The sequence below is a fragment of the Leucopleurus acutus genome (assembly GCF_964270905.1).
Source record: "Leucopleurus acutus genome assembly, chromosome: 19".
In the NCBI taxonomy this organism is placed as follows: Eukaryota; Metazoa; Chordata; class Mammalia; order Artiodactyla; family Delphinidae; genus Leucopleurus; species Leucopleurus acutus.
Window position 1 is genome coordinate 43,022,016 of NC_139161.1, and position 19,369 is coordinate 43,041,384.

Sequence of the window (19,369 nt, forward strand, 5' to 3'; positions counted from 1 at the left end):
CAGGCAAAGTGGGACATTCCAGGAGGGAACAGCATGGGCAGAGGCTGGGCTTGGGAAGCAGTATGGTTTGGGAGGGGAACTACAAGCAATTTGGCAAGGCTGGAAATGAGAGCAAGGTGCTCAATGTAAAGAACCCAGCCTGGAGTGGAGGGTCTGAAGGGCTCTGAGTTTCCTGAGAAAGGGGCTTGGACTTTACCCTGAGGGCAATGGGGATCCATCGAAAGATTGTGAGCAGGAAAGTAATATTTAAAAAGATCCCTCCAGGGACTTCCCTGGCGGTCCAGTGGTTAGGGCTCCAAGCTTTCACTACCGAGAGACCGGGTTAGAACCTTGGTCAGGGAACTAAAAAAAAAAAAAAAAAAAGATCCCCTCCAGAAGGCTGGCCTGAGCATAGGGAGATGAGAATGGGAGGTGCCGTCCAAGAGACTTGAGGGCAGCAGCGAGACTCTGGAAGTATCCAGAAGGGCATCTTCTTCTTCCTTCTGTCCTAGGAACATTTCACGCCGCCTTGGCAGACTGTTCCCAAAAGTCTCCTAGGGAAGAATTCCTGACCTCTAGCCAGAATCTTCCCTTCGGGAGATGGCTTCCCTCTCCCTGGCCCCTGCTGGAAGGAGCATGGCCATCTGGACTTGGAGACGAGCTGTGACATCCATCATCCCCTGTGGACCTGAGGCCACACTCACCTTTTGCCCTCAGTGTTGCCTCAGCCTCACCAGCCAGCTCATTGCACCCCTCAGCCCCAGGGGAATGTGCAACTGGGAATAACCCACTCCCCAGCAGGCAGTGGGATGTAGAGCCTGGGTCCCGAGGCCCGGAACCTCTGAGGGGTGGGAGTGGCCAGGCTGTCTGATAGCTTTTGTCCCACTCTGACACAACCTGAGGACCAGCACATTCTGAGCCCTGCTGGGGACAGAGGAGAGAAAGGACACGGTGACCACTCACTTTCACCGAACGGTGCATGGCCAGGCACTCAGAGGTGTTCACGGGCTCTGCCCTAGGGAACCCCAGACCGACCTGGAGATGACAGCAAGCAAAGGCTGATTGGCATTTACACCCTGCTTTTCATTTTGTAAGAGCTCTACACTCATGACCTCTCTTGAAGTTCCTATCCAGACGCTAAGTCAATGCAGAACAGGATAAGAGCTTGGGAGAGAGCAGTTCAAACCCTGAAGGATCAAACTGAGCTCAGAGGGGCAGGAGCGTGCTATTGAGATGAACCTCGAAAGGGGGGCAGCTTTGTGTGGAAGGGTTTCTCTGTAAAAGGAGCCACTGCAGTAAAGGCACAGAGACAGGAAAGCCAATGACTGTCCCGGGGACAACTCAGTGGGTGAGCACAAAGTGGGGATGCCAGGTGGGTGAGAAACTGCCACAAAAGTCTTTGAGTACCAGTCTGAGGAGGCTGGACCTTGCTTAATGGGCGACGGAGAAGCAGTGGTGGCTTCTAACTGAAGCATTTTAGGAAGATGAAGTTGGCAGAAGCCCAAGAGAGCAATGCATCTAACACATTGCGAGTGTCCATTCTTTGCCAGACCCTGGCCGAGGTGCTGAGAATACAAAGAGAATAAGACCCAGGCCCTGGCCTCCTGGGAGAAAATTAGATAATCCTCTAATTACAGCCCAGTGGGATAAGTGAGGAAGAGCTGTCTGGGGGCTGAGTGTCTAAGCTGCACCCACCAAGACAGGGAGGGGGATTGCTTTAAGGACCTGATGTTCTGACCTGGGGTGGGGGAGGGGCTGGAACAATGGGGCTGCCATGGGGAACCAGGAAAGCCAGGAGGAACCACTGGGAGAGGGAAGGCGGGCGGTGAGGGGAGTCCGGAGTTTGTTTGTGGACACGGTGAGCTAATTAGAAGCCAGGGAAGAAACATTAAGGGCTGTAATTACCGCTCAAAGCAAATGGCGGCACCGAGAAGGGGGGTAAACGGGGGTGACTTTCTCTCCAGAACCTCTCGGGCTTCAACAACAGTTTCCCACCCAACAGCCCACACCCTTCAAGGTCCTTTCTCTCCCCAAAGCAAACCTAAACTGACCCTCACAGTCCCCCCTGCCCGCGTGGAGCTCCATCTTCTGAGAAACCTGCAAACAGCCCCGAGCTGCCTGAGATGAAGACATTAGTTATTTTTGACTGAGATCCAAGCCCCGGCCCTGAATTCTTTTGTCTTCCAGGAATCCCCCAGTCACATTTGAAGTCTGCAAGTCCGAACAGCGGGCGCAGCTCAGGGAGGAGACCGCCACTTGGAATCCAACCACCCTCCATCCCCAGCTCCAGCATTCTTCCATTATTGCCCGCTGTCGAGGAGATCAAACGGAACATGACTGCTAAACGGACTTTTTTCCCCCCGCCTTTCGTCTCTTCCTCTCTCACGCCAGGGCCAATTTTCCAAGGAACTTAAATCATTACTGAAAGACGTCTAGGTCCACAGACACCAAGCCCTTTCAGAGACAGGCGTGGGCACCCAAAAGTGAAGCTCAGAAAAGCAGAGGAAACGTTTCTGGTTCCAAGATTTAGCCAGCCCCACATTCAGGGAAACTCAGCTACTTTGCTGGGTCTCCCCTTCCTTCTCTGCCGTCCCCAGGGTCCCATTTCTGGATTCTCTTTGGGCCTCCAACAGTCTGTGTGACCTTTGGTTATGCCATAGGCAGGCCCTGTGTCCTTAGCAAACAGCACGTTCATGTTCAGTCGTGTGCCTCTCTGATGAATGCTCTCTCCTCCAGAAGCCTTTCCTCAACCCTCCAAGCCCAAATGGACCACTGCTTCCTCTGGATCACTTTTTTCTTTTGACCTTGCATTAAATTATCTAAGTTTTGTCTTCCTTGTATGAAAATATATTTTCCTTGAAGGAGAGATTATGGCTTATTCAATTTTGCACCCATCACAATACACAACATTGCACACCGTAGGAGCTGAACAAATGTCTGTTTAATGAAAAACAGAGCATGTGTCTTGATCTGACATGGAGTCTAATTACATAGTTATTACTCTCAGCCCTCAACAAGAAACAAGTTTTATGTTATAGAGAAAAGATTTTTCTGCATAATAAAAATACAATTGTATCCCTGCTGCCTTTATTTCAAAGCACTTACACATTTGTCATTTCATTCCATCCTCAAAAAGCTGGCCTTTTTGAGGTAGCAGAACAGATACAAATGGGGACAGTAAGATCCCCAGGCCCAGAGAAGGCTCGATTCTCCATTCCTCTCACCAAATTTCATATTTTAAGAGTGAAAGGCCAAAGCCCCGACCACTGCCCGCAGTGACCTTCTCCCAAGGCAAGCGGGTGGGGTTAAGTCAGGGCACCCGGGGGGGGCTTGTCCAGCTGCAGGCTAGTAGGAGTCAGAACAGGGGGTGTGTCTCTGGCTGTGGAGCAAAGCCATTGGATTGTTTTTCTGCTTTGTTTCTGTTAAGCTACATGTGCAGTGCCCCCAGGAGGGGGACTGCTTTGCTGTCACTCCCCACTGCACAGAGCCAGACATGAGTCTGTGCAGAGTGAAAGGGACAGAGAGTCTGGAGGCAATTTGTCCCAAAGCCCGTGGTGAACGTCCTGCTTGAGGGGCCACTTCACGAGGACAAGGACTTGGTTCTGTCTGCTTACAGCAGAATCTCTGACTCCTAGAACGACTCCTGGCACCTAGAAGATTCACAGCAAGTATGTGCTCAGTGAATGGACCTGTCCTATTCATACTTCTCCAGGCCTGGGGAAGGCCTCCCAGATATCAGAATTCCTGGGAACTCTGCCCAGTGTTTGGCCTCAGAGGACTTCCTTGGCCTCCTTTGGGGAAGAGTGTCCATTAATCCAGCACCTCCTCTGGTGAGGCGCTATGGGGAAGAATGCCTTGGGGTCCATAGGCAGGCTTGCTTGCTTTCTTTTTTAAAAAATTTTTATTTATTTATTTATTTATTTATGGCTGCATTGGGTCTTCGTTGCTGTGTGCGGGCTTTCTCTAGTTGCAGTGAGCGGGGGCTACTCTTTGTTGTGGTGCTTGGACTTCTCATTGCAGTGGCTTCTCTTGGTGTGGAACACAGGCTCTAGAGTGCAGGCTCAGTAGTTGTGGCACATGGGCTCAGTAGTTGTGGCTCATGGGCTCCAGAGCACACGCTCAGTAGTTGCGGTGCATGGGCTTAGTTGCTCCGCGGCATGTGGGATCTTCCCGGACCAGGGATCGAACCTGTGTCCCCTGCACTGGCAGGCGGATTCTTAACCACTGCACCACCAGGGAAGCCCCACAGGGAGGCTTTCTGATGATGAGTTCACAGCAGCAGAAGCAGCAGCAAACACCAGGCAGAGGAGTGAGACAGCGGGCACTCAAATCTGTTTCCTCCATCTCTCAGCCACTCAGCCCAAGTGAGGCTGTGTGAGAACTTCTCAGTACACATTGTAAATACCATCTGTCACACTGCCTGCCCAGACGCGGCTTTCCTCCCTGGAAGGGAAGCATTCTTTATTATTTATGCAGAACGCACCCTACTTAAGTGCTGTGCCACTAGGAGAGGGAGAGAAAAGCCCAGAAGAGTCGAAGACTCCAGGGACCCGCCCCTCGGATAGCAGCTGGTCATGGGGGCTTGGTCATCCTCTTTCTGGGGTGGGGGTGGGAGGTGAGCTCTCAAGTCTCCTGGGAATTAGGAAGCCTGCATTCTCGTCCTAGTTCTGCCACCAGCTTGCTGTGCGACCTTGGGCAAAGCAGCTCAACCCCGTGGGCCTCCATTTTCTCATCTATAAATGCAGAGGTCAGATTAGATGACTTGTGACACCTCTTCCAGCAGCTCTGCAGTTCAAGCGTTCTCACTCTAATCCTTTGCTCTCCTGCTGTTTGCTCAGAAGCCTGTTCATTTTCAATCATCCCTTCCACCCAGGCTGGCCAGGGCAAATACAGATCAGGATGTGATTCCTCAGCACTTGCGAGCAGGCCCAGGAGTCAGCAGACCTGGGTTCTTGTCCAAGCTCTGCCACTATTTAGCCATGTCACCCTGGGGAAGGCACAGTTTCCTAACCTCAGTTTTGTCTTCTGTGAAACATGTGGGTGGGACTAGGAGATTTCAGTAGGAGAATCCACCTTGAAATTCCGTGATCTCTGATTTCCCCTCCCAAAACACTGCTGACAAACATCTTGACAGCCTGAGGCTCCAGACACAGAGATGAATTAGACCCTCACTGAGGTCTAAGACAGGTGGAGAAGACATGCTAAAATGCTAGAAAAAAAACAAAACAAAACTGCAGGTACAATGTGATGGGTACTGAGTAGAGATATATACAAAGCATGTGGCGGCAGAAAGAGGGTCCAAGTAAATGATGCCAGAGCTGAATCTGAAAAGACCAAGTAGGAGTTGGCCAGGTGGATGAGGCTTGATGCGTTCAAGACAGAGGGAACTGCGTGTACTAAGGCAGGAAGGTGTGAATCTGCATAGAAACTGCCCGCTTGTTGTTACGGTGATGGAGACATTCTGGGAGCCTTTGCATTGACTGCTTCCTCTCCCACCCCTCTGGAACAATCCAGTACTCCCTGGATGGGGGTGAAGGGGCTTATGGGTGATGGCTCAGCTTGGCCTCCCTGTCCATAAAGCATATCACCAAGGAGATGAGAGACTCATACGTCTCCGCTTCCATCTCCTGCCTTTATCAGTTCTCTGAATTAGAATCAGTAAAGCAGGCTGGAAATAGGGGACTGGCTCCAGGGGCTCCAAGGTGACCCACAGTTCTCCAGCCTTTTACACCATCAGGCTGGGTCAGAGGAGGAACGTGGCTTTGTGCAAAGTGGGGGCCAGTGGCTGGCTGGCATGGGCAGTCTGGGTTTGCTGGGCAGCCTCCCACGTGCGGCCGGAGCACGTGACCTGTCCTACAGCTGTGGTGGCCTGTTGTGGCTCCTTGGGGAGCTGTCCAAGTCCTCTGCAGAGAGATGGAGTTGACCTGTCCCTTCTCCGTGAAGGACGTCCTGCAACAGAAATGTGCTTTCCCCCCCCGGCCTCTCAATCTGGCTGCTGCGGCTCCAGTCTGCAGCTTGTATGCCTGCTCTGCATACTCCCATAGACACAACAGCAGAGAGGAGAAACGCACGCATCCAAGACATCCATTAGCTGCGAACAGCCTCACAGGCTGTGAGCCATGGGGTTGACCAGGCTCGGGGAAAGCCTGTGAGGCACCAGTAAGCATTCTGCTGGCTTGGCTTGCTGCAACAATTTATATCCAAGAGAAAAGGGCTGCAAATCAGGGAAATACCAGAACCGCTGAAGGAACGGGCACATTTGCCAGATGGTTCCTGGAGCACAATTGTATCTGCAGAGTGACGGTCTGCAGGGGGTGGGGTCCTTCCATTGGAGAGCAAAGACACCGGCTGATGGCTCATTCATTACCCTAGGGCTCATCTGGAGGAGCTCTGATTGCCTGAGGTTGAGGTGGTGATGGGGACTGGGCCTCTCCAAGTACTCCTAGCTCTGTTTCTTTAGATACCCGCCACCTGTATCTTCTTTCCCAGCTTAAGCCACTCAGTCCATTCTCCTAACTGCCAGCTGTCATTCTCTCTCCTTAATGTAACTGTCGGCATTTAGTCAATTATACAGCTTGGGCACCTGTGATGTGAGTTTGGTTGTGCCGCCAGGGCTGAACTGTGAGGTAATGGGGACTAACTATCTTCCCCTGCTAACACATGTGTCTGCCTTTGTCTTCCTCTGTGAAACTAGATTGTGAGCGGTATGTGCTATGTCTGTCTTGGCTTTGCTACATATTCCAGGTGGAGTGGTCATAGCCTGAATCCCACAGATGCTCCTGAGAGCCTTGGTTGCTGGGCAGATGGGGGAGGGTGAGTGGGCAGTCAACACAAAGGCATCCCTGCTGCAGAGCCCGGTGTTGCCCTTTTACTTGTGGTCAGTGGCCTCCCCCTGCATCAGGACAGCAGCAAAGCAGCGGCGTCTGTATGTCGTGAGGATGACTACTTATTGGGGAACCTGTAACTGTCCATTCACTGTAACTTCCGTGCTAGATCAGGACCTCCACAATGACAGGATGCCTTTGGAATCAGCTCCCTTTCTCTACCTCTTAGAACAATGCCTGTCGGCGTGGTAACTAGGGGGCTTAGTGGAAACCACATATCTTTGTTCATACAGATCTCTGTTTGCCTCCAGTGGGTTAGTTCACTTAGGCTCAATGAGCCTCAGTTTCCGTGGATATGAACGAGGCTAATAAGACACAGCTTGCCATAGTGTGGGTAAAAAGGATGAGACAGTGCTGACACACAGCACCTCTCAGTCAGCACCAGTGCCCCTCCCTTTTCCCCCTGGATACTCAATACGTGGTGCTGGATAAATGAATACATTATTTCAGAGATGAATATACTTTGGCATCTTTCTTGGATACATTCACATTCCAAAAAGCCCATATATTGCAGTTTTTGTTTTTGTTTTTTTCCCCAAACCAACACCAAGGCACCAAATTTGCAGTTTACAGCAGGAGGCAGCCACCTTGTGGAGGTCTAAAGCGGTTTCCAACAGATGGAGAAGTACCTAGGGTCGTTTATTTTTAAAAGAGAATACAAAGAAACTAGCTCGGGAAACAATGCCACAAGACTGTGTTTGACCTCTTCTCACCTTGACACAGGAGGCACACAGTTGGTGCCTAATAAATGCACACCAAAGCCTTGGCCTTCTGAGAGGCATGGGAGTTGCAAGACTGGTGGGGAACCACATGAAGTCCTGGAGCCAGAGTGTCCTCTAGTGGGGAAAAATAGCCAGAGCACCCCGAGACCCAACCAAGACATACAAAGCCCAGGGCGGGTGGTTCCCTGAAGGGCTCCAGATCGGCCCCAGGGTGCAGCCTCCAGGACGTCCAGGGCTGTCTTCATGACTGGGAGATACCAAAGAAACGGACAACACATTTTCCAGGAAATGCCTTTCTGATTGTATTACTCAGAGACAGACATTGCAGCCACATTTGTTCCTTAAAATGACTAGGCATTAGTCAGTGAATGGGGTCTAGGCAATGATTCTAGGCTGCCAACATCACAAAAAGAAACCAGTCATTCGCTGCCTCTGAGGGAAGTACACAGCACCACCTGTGAAATATTCTTGCCATAGAACTGAACCTGAGTCTGACCCAGTCTCTAGATTTAACTGCCAATTTACAGGAAACAAATTGGTAGTTAACAAATAAATTTACAGAGGAATATGTTGAAAACCACCACGGAGATGCAGTCAGAAAAATTCAGACTGTGGAAAACTCTACAGGACAAATGACCTCCTTTCTTCAGCAATAAATTGCAAAGAAAGAGGGAAAGAGATGAATCTTTTCTTGGATCCTGATTTAAACAAAATGGGAAAAAAACCACAAAAACTTTAGAAATAAGACTGGCCACACTGATAATTGTTGAAGGTGGCTGATGGGTACATGAGGGTTCATTACGCTGTTTGCTTTATTTCTGTTTTTATTTGAACATTTTCATAATTAATTGTAAGAAAAATCCCTACTAGAAAACGTTTCCACCGTGATTACCCTTAGGACAGCCCGTAGAAGACTCCTTTAAAGCTTTATTCTCTCCCTCTATGAGAAAACAGGAGCCCACTGTTGGACAACTTCTGTAGGATGGGGTGTTAGGGATTGCTTTCCCCTGAAACATCAGAAACACGCTCAGAATCAGATGAGCTGCCGTGCTTTACAGCTGTACCATTTGAATGAGCTCCTGTTCTTTTATTTACTCCTGGATAATAGGGTGGGAAGAGGCCAAGAACCAGTGGACACATCTTCTAAGGGACCACTTCGACAATGCTCTGACATGTGGGCCAGGGGGACCGTTGCTCCCATGCTCTCTGCAATCTCCAAATTATCTGCACAACCCTCTCTCCTCAGTGATAACTCTTGACCCCTAACTTCCCCACAAAGGCACTGGGCATCAGAGCATCAGCAAGTGTAGAGGTGGATTCAGCACCTCCTGCCTCCTTTCTAACCCTCACACTCTCCTCTGCCGCTGGCTTACATAAACACAGCTGTATCAGCAGCCCGCCAGTTGCCAACTCTCCTAGAAGATATTGGGCTTTTTTCCTATTCTGGCTAAAAATAAGTCACAGGCTCTCCTGGGCATCTGCAGGTGGTGTGCTCACTCTGTCATGCTGGAGTTTTCTTAGGATGCTGTAACTCAGAAATATGGTGTTGCTTGTACGAAGTGCATGTCAGAAGCTCTGCTCCTTCTTTTGGGAAATGGTCATACGCAAAATCAAAGCTGAAAGGAGCTTAAGGTCTGTCCCATAAGGCCTTTGCTAACTGGGTACTAATCTCAATCAAGGCATCTGACAGAGGGCATTTGTTCAAGTCCCAGTCCTGCTACTTAACTGGGTCTGTGACTGGTTATCCAAATTCCTTTAGCCACAGTTCTGTTATATTTATTTTTTTTCTGTTATATTTTTAATGGGGATGATGATACCATACCTCTTGGTTTTGAGAATCAAATGATATGTGAAAAGGACTTTGGAAACAGCTCTATAAAATGTGTTAATTTTCCCTCCTTTTTATTACACTCTCCCATCCACCCCCAGCAGGCTCTCTTTATGCATTCACTAACAAGTATCTGAGTGTTTGCTATGTGCCAGGCACTGTGCTGGAGCTGAGAGTAAAGCAGTGAATAAAATAGACAAAAATTCTGCCCTCACAGAGCTTACAGTGTTGGGGAGACTAACAACTAACAAAATTAATTATAAAAAAAGTACAGTATGGGGGCTTCCCTGGTGGCACAGTGGTTGAGAGTCCGCCTGCCGATGTAGGGGACACGGATTAGTGCCCCGGTCCAGGAGGATCCCACGTGCTGCGGAGCAGCTGGGCCCGTGAGCCATGGCCACTGAGCCTGCGCGTCCGGAGCCTGTGCTCCGCAACGGGAAAGGCCACAGCAGTGAGAGGCCCGCGTACTGCAAAAAAAAAAAAAAAAGTACAGTATATAAAATGGTGGTAAGAGCTATAGAGAAAAACAAAGCAAGAATTCAGGCTAGGAGAGCTACTATATGATCTAGCAATCCCACCCCTGGGCACATATCCAGAAAAGATGAAAACTCTAATTCAAAAAGATACATGCACCTCAATGTTCACAGCAGCACTATTTACAAGAACCAAGACATGGAAGTAACCTAAGTGCCCATCAACAGATGACTGGCTTAAGAAGATGTGGGGTGTGTGTGTGTGTGTGTGTGTGTGTGTGTGTGTGTGTGTGTGTGTGTGTGTGTGTATGTATGTGTGTGTATATATATATATATATATATACACATACACACACATACAATGGAATATTACTCAGCCATAAAAAGAATGACATATTGCCATTTGCAGCAATATGGATGGACCTAGAGAAGACTATTCAATAGGAAAAGGATAGTTTTTTCAACAAATGGTTCTGGGACAACTGAATATCCACATGCAAGAGACAGTAGTTGGCTCACTAGCTCACATAATATACAAAATTAGCTCAAAATGGACCAAAGGTCTAAATGTAACAGCTAAAACTCTTAGAAGAAAACATGGGTATAAATTTCGGTCACCTTGGGTTAGGCAACAGTTTCTTCAATATGTTACTGAAAGCACAAAAAACACAATAAATAAATAAATTGGACTTCTTTAAAATGAAAACTTATGTGTTTCAAAGGTCACTATCAAGAAAATGAAAAGACAACTCACAGAATGAGAGAAAATAACAAACTTTTACAACCTGAAAATAAAAAGATAAATAACTCAATTTTTAAATAGGCAAAGAACTCAGAGACATTTCTCTAAAGAGGACATACTAATGACCAATAAGCACATGAAAAGACGCTCAATATCACTAGTAGTTAGAGAATGCAAATCAAAACCACAATGACATATCACTTCACACTTACTAGGACGGCTATAATAGAAAGATGGACAATAACAAGTGTAACGTCAGGAAAGGATGATGGGAATGTAAAGATGTTGCAGCCACTTTGGAAAACTGTCTGGCAGTTACTCAACATGTTAAAAATGAGTTACCGTGGACTTCCCTCGTGGCGCGGTGGTCAAAAGTCCTCCTGCCAGTGCAGGGGACATGGGTTCGATTCCTGGTCCGGGAAGATCCCACATGCCGCGGAGCAACTAAGCCCTTGTGCCACAACTATTGAGCCTGCGTGCCACAACTACTGAAGCCCATGCGCCTAGAGTCTGTGCTCTGCAACGAGAAGCCACCACGATGAGAAGCCTGTGTTCTGCAACGAAGAGTAGCCACTGCTCACTGCAACTAGAGAAAGCCCGCACACAGCAAAGAAGACCCAATGTAGCCAAAAATAAATAAAATGAAAAATAAATTAAAAAAAATTGTTCTGTGAATTCAGAACACCATGATAAAAAAAAAAAAAGTTACCATATGATCCAGCAATTCCACGCTTAGGTATATACACAAGAAAACTGAAAACATATGTCCATCCAAAAACTTGCATACAAATGTTCATAGCAACATTATTCATAATAACCAAAAGGTGGAAACAACTCCCAAATCCATCAATTAATGAACGGATAAACGAAATGTAGTATATCCATGCAATGGAATATTTTTTGGCCATAAAAAGAAGTGATATACATGCAATAACATGGATGAATCTTGAAAAAAAGGAGTGATATACATGCAATAACATGGATGAATCTTGAAAAAAAGAAGTGACATACATGCAATAACATGGATGAATCTTGAAAAAAAGAAGTGATATACATGCAATAACATGGATGAATCTTGAAAAAAGAAGTGATATACATGCAATAACATGGATGAATCTTGGAAAAAAAGAAGTGATATACATGCAATAACATGGATGAATCTTGAAAAAAAAGGAGTGATATACATGCAATAACATGGATGAATCTTGAAAACATGCTAAGTGAAAGAAGCCAGACACAAAAGGCCACATACTGCATGATCCCATCTATGTGAAAGATCCAGAATAGGCAGATTCATAGACAGAAAGTAGATTAATGTTTGCCAGGGCCTGGAGGGGAAGTGACTGCTAATGTATATGGGGAGTGGTCTAATATACATTAGACTGCTAATGTATATGCTAATGGATATGGGGGGCGGTGATGAAATGTTCTTGAATTAGATAGCGGTGATAGTTATACAACTTTGTGAATATATTAAACACCACTGAATCCTACACTTTAAACAGGTGAATATTATGGTGGGTGAATTATATCTCAAGTTTTTAAGTGACAGAATAGGAGAAGACATTGGAGAAGCTTTCAAGCAATGCTACTGTAAAGGGGAACAGAAGAATGGGGACAAGATAATTTTTTCAGAAGGCAGAAATAACAATATGTTTGTATAAGAACATCCAGGAGAGGGAATTCCCTGGCAGTCCAGTGGTTAGGACTCCATGCTCTTACTGCCAAGGACCCAGGTTCAGTTCCTGGTCAGGAAACTAAGATCCCGAGAGCCGTGGAGTGTGGCCAAAAAAAAAACATCCAGCAGAAAGGAAAAAAAAAGTTGATGATGCAGGGGGTGGAGAGAGAGAGAATTGCTGGAAGATGCAGATGAGAGGGGATGGAATCTAACGCTGAAGTAGTGGGGCTGCCTTGTGGACAGTTTATCTGTAGTAACAGAAGAGAAAGGACAACAGATACATACAAATGCAAGTACAGGTATATATGGTGTGGAAGCTTGAGGAAGTTCTCTTCCAAGCGCCTTCCTTCAGAGAGCTCAGTCTATTTTCCTTGAACTTCTTGCTTATAGCCTTCTGTCTCAACACATGCCTTCAAAGAAAGCAAACTAGCTTCAAAGAAAATTAGCAAGCAAGCAAGCAAACCAATCCCCAGAAATCATCTACCCCAGTAGCTGTTTAAAATTCATTCCACCCAAACTGGTCATTCTTTTACTCTGAATTCTTGCAATGATGTTATTTATTTCTGTTATTTTAATCTATTTTTAAATTAAATTTTATTTTATTGAAGAGTAATAGTTGCACAAATAAAATTCAAAAGGTACAGAAGCAAATCTCTCTCCTACCTCGAGGCTAGTTTATTGCATATCCTCTAAGAGATAATGTATGTATATGAGACCATATGTGTGTATATTTGCATATGTATCCCTCATTGCTTTTTTAAACTACAAATGATATCCAAACTTACTGTTCTGCATCTTGCTGTTTTCCATGAATATATCTTGGAGATTGCCTCATATCAGTACATATAGCACTGCCTCCTTCTTTTGCATAACTACTATGATGTGATGGTTTTAAATTATGTTCACAAGTCTTTGATAGTCCTACCTTCAAGAAGTAGAGCTTGATTCCCTTCCCCTTAAGTGTGGGCTGGATTAGTGACTCACTTCTGATAGATAGAATATGGCAGAAGCAATGTGTGTCCTCTGAGACTAGGTCATGAAAGAAAATGCAGCTTCTCCTTGTTCTCTAGCTCTTCACTCACTTGCGCTGTGGTGAAGCGAGCTGCCAAGTCACTCAAGTAACCTTACAGGAAGAGGCCCATGTGGTGAGGAACTGAGGCCTCCTGCCAACAGCCCCCTGCCAACAGCGAGCCGTCTTGGAAAGGGATCCTCAAGCCCTAGTCAAGCCTTCAGACGACGGCGACTAATTACAGACTCTGAACCAGAACCACCCAACTAAACTGCTCCTAAGTTTCTGACCCATCAAAAGAGGGAGACAACAAATATACGTGTTTAAAACAAATGTGTCCTGTCTCTTGCATCATCCTATTTCAATCTGAAAATCCTTGTCAACCATAAAGGCTGCCGTGAATATAAAGCGTAACCCTCTCTCGTCCCACTGCCTCTCGCTGCGTCTCCAACGACAATCAGCACATACATCTGAATTTGCTCAAACCACACTGCTCTGCGGTATAACAGTGCGGCGTGTGGGGCTTTGAACCATGTCTGTGCTGGCCCCTCTCATGTGTTCTCAGGTGATGATTTCCCCCAAGGAAGTCGGTATTTTCATCAGTGCTTCCACCAGCAGCTCTCCGGGTCAGTGTGAGAGCCATATAATTTTAAGTTTTTGAAATGGTTCTACTTTGTTCAGAAAGTGAAGTTAGCTAAGAAACAAGTCTGACTTTCTGGGCTTTCCGGTCTCTACCCCTGACCTGGGCAGGCCTCCCTGCAGTGTAGAGAGGAACTGTCAACTGTTCTCTGAAGATGAAGAAGGAAAAAAAAGAATCTAGTCTTTTCCCTGGAGTGGGAAAGCAGCTAATAGCATTCAGATATTTTGAGATGAAACTGTTACCATGGGAATGTTTCCATATCTCTCCCTTAACAATGATGGGTAGAAACAATGAACAGTACAGCTCTCAGAATTCTAGAAATAAAGGAAACAAGGGAAGGAAGATGAAGCTGGAAGAACAGGTTCCAAAGAAAGGGCTGATGAGTTCAGTCAAAACTCTGCTCTGGGTGCATTCGAGGAGAATGGGGGGAGTTCATAGGTCAGCATTTTTTCCTCAAGGGTCAGGGTTCCCATACAGGCTAGAGGTGGGTGATCTGGAGGTGGGTGGGGGTGACTGTTCAGTATTGCTGGTAGGGGGGCTAAGCTGCCCTTTCCTTCTGGGGCTTTATGTGGGAGGCAGGGAGTGGGGGAGGAAAACGAGACCCACCAATTCCTGACACTTCTGGCCACCTTTCCGTTTCTGTCCTGGCAAGAGGTCAAAGCGCTTTGAGGATCCCTCCATCCCCAGGTCCTCAGACTGGACCCTGAAGGCAGAAGCCTGCTGGTGCACAGACATTCTCATCTTGCAATCCAGAATTTCCTATGCTGTACTGCCCTGTACAAGGGCTCAGGAGTTATTTCTTAATCAAGAAGGGACCGCTACCTTGCCGTCCATCCCAAACTACCCACTCTTGAAGCACATGTAGGGGTCCCAACTACCTCACAGCCAGCTGAGCTCCTGTTTCTCCAGGACCCTGAGAAGTCAAAGGACAGATGAGCTACTGATGAGCAAAACAGGTTATCTTTTGTGACAGGCATCTTACCCTTGTCTGCTATAACCCCATACCCGCTTCTCAGGATTCGTTGCCTTTTTTGTTGTTTCTATTTTTTTGAGAAGAGGCACCCTAACAGAGCCATCCTACCGACAAGATGAATGGGAATCCAACCTGCTAGTGGGGAATTTAAGAACTCATATCGATGAGTGGGTAAAGATACATGCAGATTGGGTGCCCCCTTAATGTAAGCACCTTTTAAATATCACACAAAGAGGAAAGAAATGGATACCATCCCACCACGCACCCCTGCACACGTGAACTGACCTAAGGTGAGGTGGGATGACAATGAACTGTCTGCTCACCTAAATGCTTATCTGTCAACTCCCCCAGGCCTAGGTTTGCTTAGAGTATCGGAATCTATATTTTCCATTTTTGTTGTTGTTGTTTGTTTGTTTGTCTTTGGCCACGCTGCACCTCACCTCACGGCTTGAGGGATCTTAGTTTCCCCACCCAGGGATTGAACCTGGGCCCTCAGCAGTGAAAGTGCGGAGTCCTAACCACTGGACCACCAGGGAATTCCCTCCATTTTGTTCTTGAGATCTTTAGTTAAAATACAACATAAGCAGCACTTGAACTGTTGCTTGGAGGTAGCAGGTAGAAGTTAATCCTTACCAGAATGCAGCATAAAGACCAGAAACCATATTGGGCTGGGTGAACAACCAGAGGACACTGTCTTCCTTCTCTAAACGAGCACCCAGTGAAGCAACACATACAGCTGTCCCTGTTTCTCACACCTTCCAGAACCACACGTTTTCTGTTGCAGAATTTGTTTCACAAAGTGAAAATCAGCTGAAACTTTTGGTTTAGCATAAATATAAGCCGAGCAGAGAGAGTGCAGCAGGGAGCTCTAAAGACAGGTGGCTCTACTGGCACAAAGAAGCCAGCCAGGAGACACCCTAAAGCAGGCTTCCTTGCCCGACTCCCAGAATCCTTGGCTTTCGGAGCTCCATAGTCCTGGCCACATGAGGAGGGCTCTCCCTGGCAGGTGACATGCCTCTCAATTCTTTCCCACTGACTGCTGGGCAGGCAGAGCTTCTTCATTTGGGCTTTGAAGGTCATTTCTGATAAACAGTAACTCTCACTTCCAAAACATGAATCCTAAAATGTGGCAGAATCCTGACTGCAATGTAAGATGCTACATCTGCACCTGGCTTATAACCTGGTACATGTTTCAGCTGCCACTGACACTTAACAGGTGACCAAAGCTTTCCTGGTGCTTGAGATGAACACCTATTTTGTTTCAAGTGCATTATTATTATTTTTTTTGCGGTATGCGAGCCTCTCACTATTGTGGCCTCTCCCATTGCGCAGCACAGGCTCCGGACGCGCAGGCTCAGCGGCCATGGCTCACGGGCCCAGCCGCTCCGCGGCATGTGGGATCCTCCCGGACCGGGGCACGAACCCGTGTCCCCTGCATCGGCAGGCGGACTCTCAACCACTGTGCCACCAAGGAAGCCCAAGTGCATTATTTTAAAAATATATTTATTTATTTATATAGTTTTTATTTTGGCTGCTCTGGGTCTTAGTTTCAGCATGTGGGATTTTCGTTGCGGCATGTGGGAGCTTTAGCTGTGGCATGCAGGCTCTTAGTTGCAGCATGCAGACTTCTTAGTTGCAGCATGCAGACTCTTAGTTGCGGCATGCATGTAGGATCTAGTTCCCCGACTAGGGATCGAACCCGGGCCCCCTGCATTGGGAGCATAGAGTCTTACCCACTGGACCCCCCAGGGAAGTCCCTCAAGTGCATTATTATACAGTATATTTTTCAAACTCAGCAGCTACCTTGACATTTTTTAATAGAAATGTGTGTCAAAAATGTTTTTTACACACCACACTGAAGGAAGTTCCTTCAAACAGGTGATTGCTGATCTCCAGCCCCAGAAGCAGGAGGTACACAGGAACTTGAACTCCTTCAGCCTGAGTGAAACTAACTAAATACTTTTTATATATGAATTGTTCAAGGTCCAAATGGAACACGACCTCCTCCATAAAGCTTTTTGGGAGCTCCTCAACTTCAGAAAATTCCCACTTTGCTTGAATCCCCACTGCACTTGATTTTCTCTCTTACAGTTCTTATTATTTTTCTACTTGTAGTAGACACTTATTTACATATTACCTCTTGGAAGATAAAAATCGATCTCACTATAGCTATCTTATCTTTAGTTCTCATAACACCCAGCCCAGCACTTTATTCACTCATGCTTCTGAATGAATGAATGACCAAGCAGTATGGAATCCCTTGTGATAAAGCTAAGTGCAGGGACTTCCCTGGTGGTCCAGTGGTAAAGAATCCACCTTCCAATGCAGAAGACACAGGTTCAATCTCTGTTCAGGGAACTAAGATCCCACATGCCACGGAGCAACTAAGCCCGCGCGCCACAACTACTGAGCTTGCGCGTCTTAACTAACACTTGCATGCCACAACTACAGAGCCCACACGCCCTGGAACCTGCGCTCCACAACTACAGAGTCCACGCGCCCTGGAGCCTGCGCGCCACAGCTAGAAAAGAGAAAACCTGCAGGCCACAACTAGAGAGAAGCCCGCACACCACAATGAAGAGCCCATGTGCTGCAATGAAAGATCCTTCATAACTCAAACGAAGATCCTGCGTGCCTCAACTAAGACCCAATGCAGCCAAACAAACAAACAAAACAAAACAAAAAAACAACACTAAGTGCAGCAGGAGAGACATTGTTGAGCTCAGGCTAAGGAGGATAGTTGACCAGATGACTCGAAGAAAAGCTTAGACCCCAACTCTGAGGCCCATGACCACTATACCTGAGTTATCTGAGTCCCTGTCATTCTGTAGTTGATTTTGCTGAGGCCCCTCCCCACAGCGTCTCAGCTGCCAGAGCTATCTCAGCAGAAAATATCTGGGTTTCCCTTTAGTTTTACTTCCTCACTCAGTCCAATAAGCTGCACTGACTTCTATAGAGTTTTAAGGCAAGTAACCTTAAGTTCGTTTATTTGCCTGCTCATTCATTCATTCATTCAAAAAATATTTACTGAGGGACTTCCCTGGCAGTCCAGTGGTTAAGACTCCGCATTTCCACTGCAGGGGGCACGAGTTCGATCCCTGGTGTGGTCGGGGAACTAAGATCCTGCATGCTGCACAGCATGGCCAAAAGAAAAATTTATTGAGCACCAACTATGTGCCAAGTATTGATTGTTCTAGGCTCTGAGTATACAGTGGTGATTAAGACACCCTGACATCAGTCTTGGTGATGATTTTTTGGATCTGGTTCCAAAAGCAAAACGAACAAGTGGAACTACATCAAACTAAAAAGCTTCTGCACAGCAAAGGAAATCATCAACAAAATGAAAAGGCAACCTACTGAATGGGAGAAAATATTTGCAAGTCACATATTTGATAAGGAATTAATAACCAAAATACATAAAGAACTCGTAAAACTCAACAGCAAAACAACAATTTAAAACTGATTAAAAATGGGCAGAAGATCTGGATAGACATTTTTCCAAAGAAGATATACAGGTGGTCAACAGGTACCCGGAAAGATGCTCAAAATCACTAATTAGGGAAATGAAAATCAAACCACAGTGAGATATCACTTCACACCTGTTAGAATATCAAAAACACAAGACATAAATGTTGGCAAGGATATGGAGAAAAGGGAATCCTTGTGCACTCGTGGTGGAAATATAAACTGGTGCAGCCACTATGGAAAACAGTATGAAGGTTCCTCAAAAAATTAAAAATAGAACTACCTACAATCCATCAATTCAACTTCTGGGTATCTATCTGAAGAAAACAAAAACACTAACTTGAAAAGAATATGTACCCCCCATGTTCATTACATTGTTACTTGCAATAGCCAAGATATGGAAACAACCCAAGTGTCCATCAATGGATGGATAAAGAAGATGTGGTGTGTGTACACACACACACACACACACACACACACACACACACACACACACACACACAAACAATGGAACATTATTCAGCAATAAACAAGAATGAAATCTTGCCATTTGTGACAAACATGCATAGAACTTGAGGGAATTATGCTAAGCAAAACAAGCCAGAGAAAGACAAATATACAATTTCACTAAAAAACACCCCCCCACCACCAAGCTCATAGACACAGAACAGATTGGTAGTTCCCAGAGTTGAGGGGTGGGGGGTGGGGGTGGGTGAAATGAGGGAAGGGGGTCAAAAGGTACAAACTTCAAGTTGTAAAATAAATAAGTCATAGGGATGTAATGTACAGCATGGTGACAATAGTTAATAATACTGTATTGCATATTTGAAAGTTGCTAAGAGAATAGATCTTAAAAGTCCTCATCACAAGAAAAAAATTTCGTAACTATGTATATGATGGATGTTAACTAGACTTATTGTAATGATCATTTCACAATATATACAGATATTGAATCATGTCGTGCACCTGACACTAA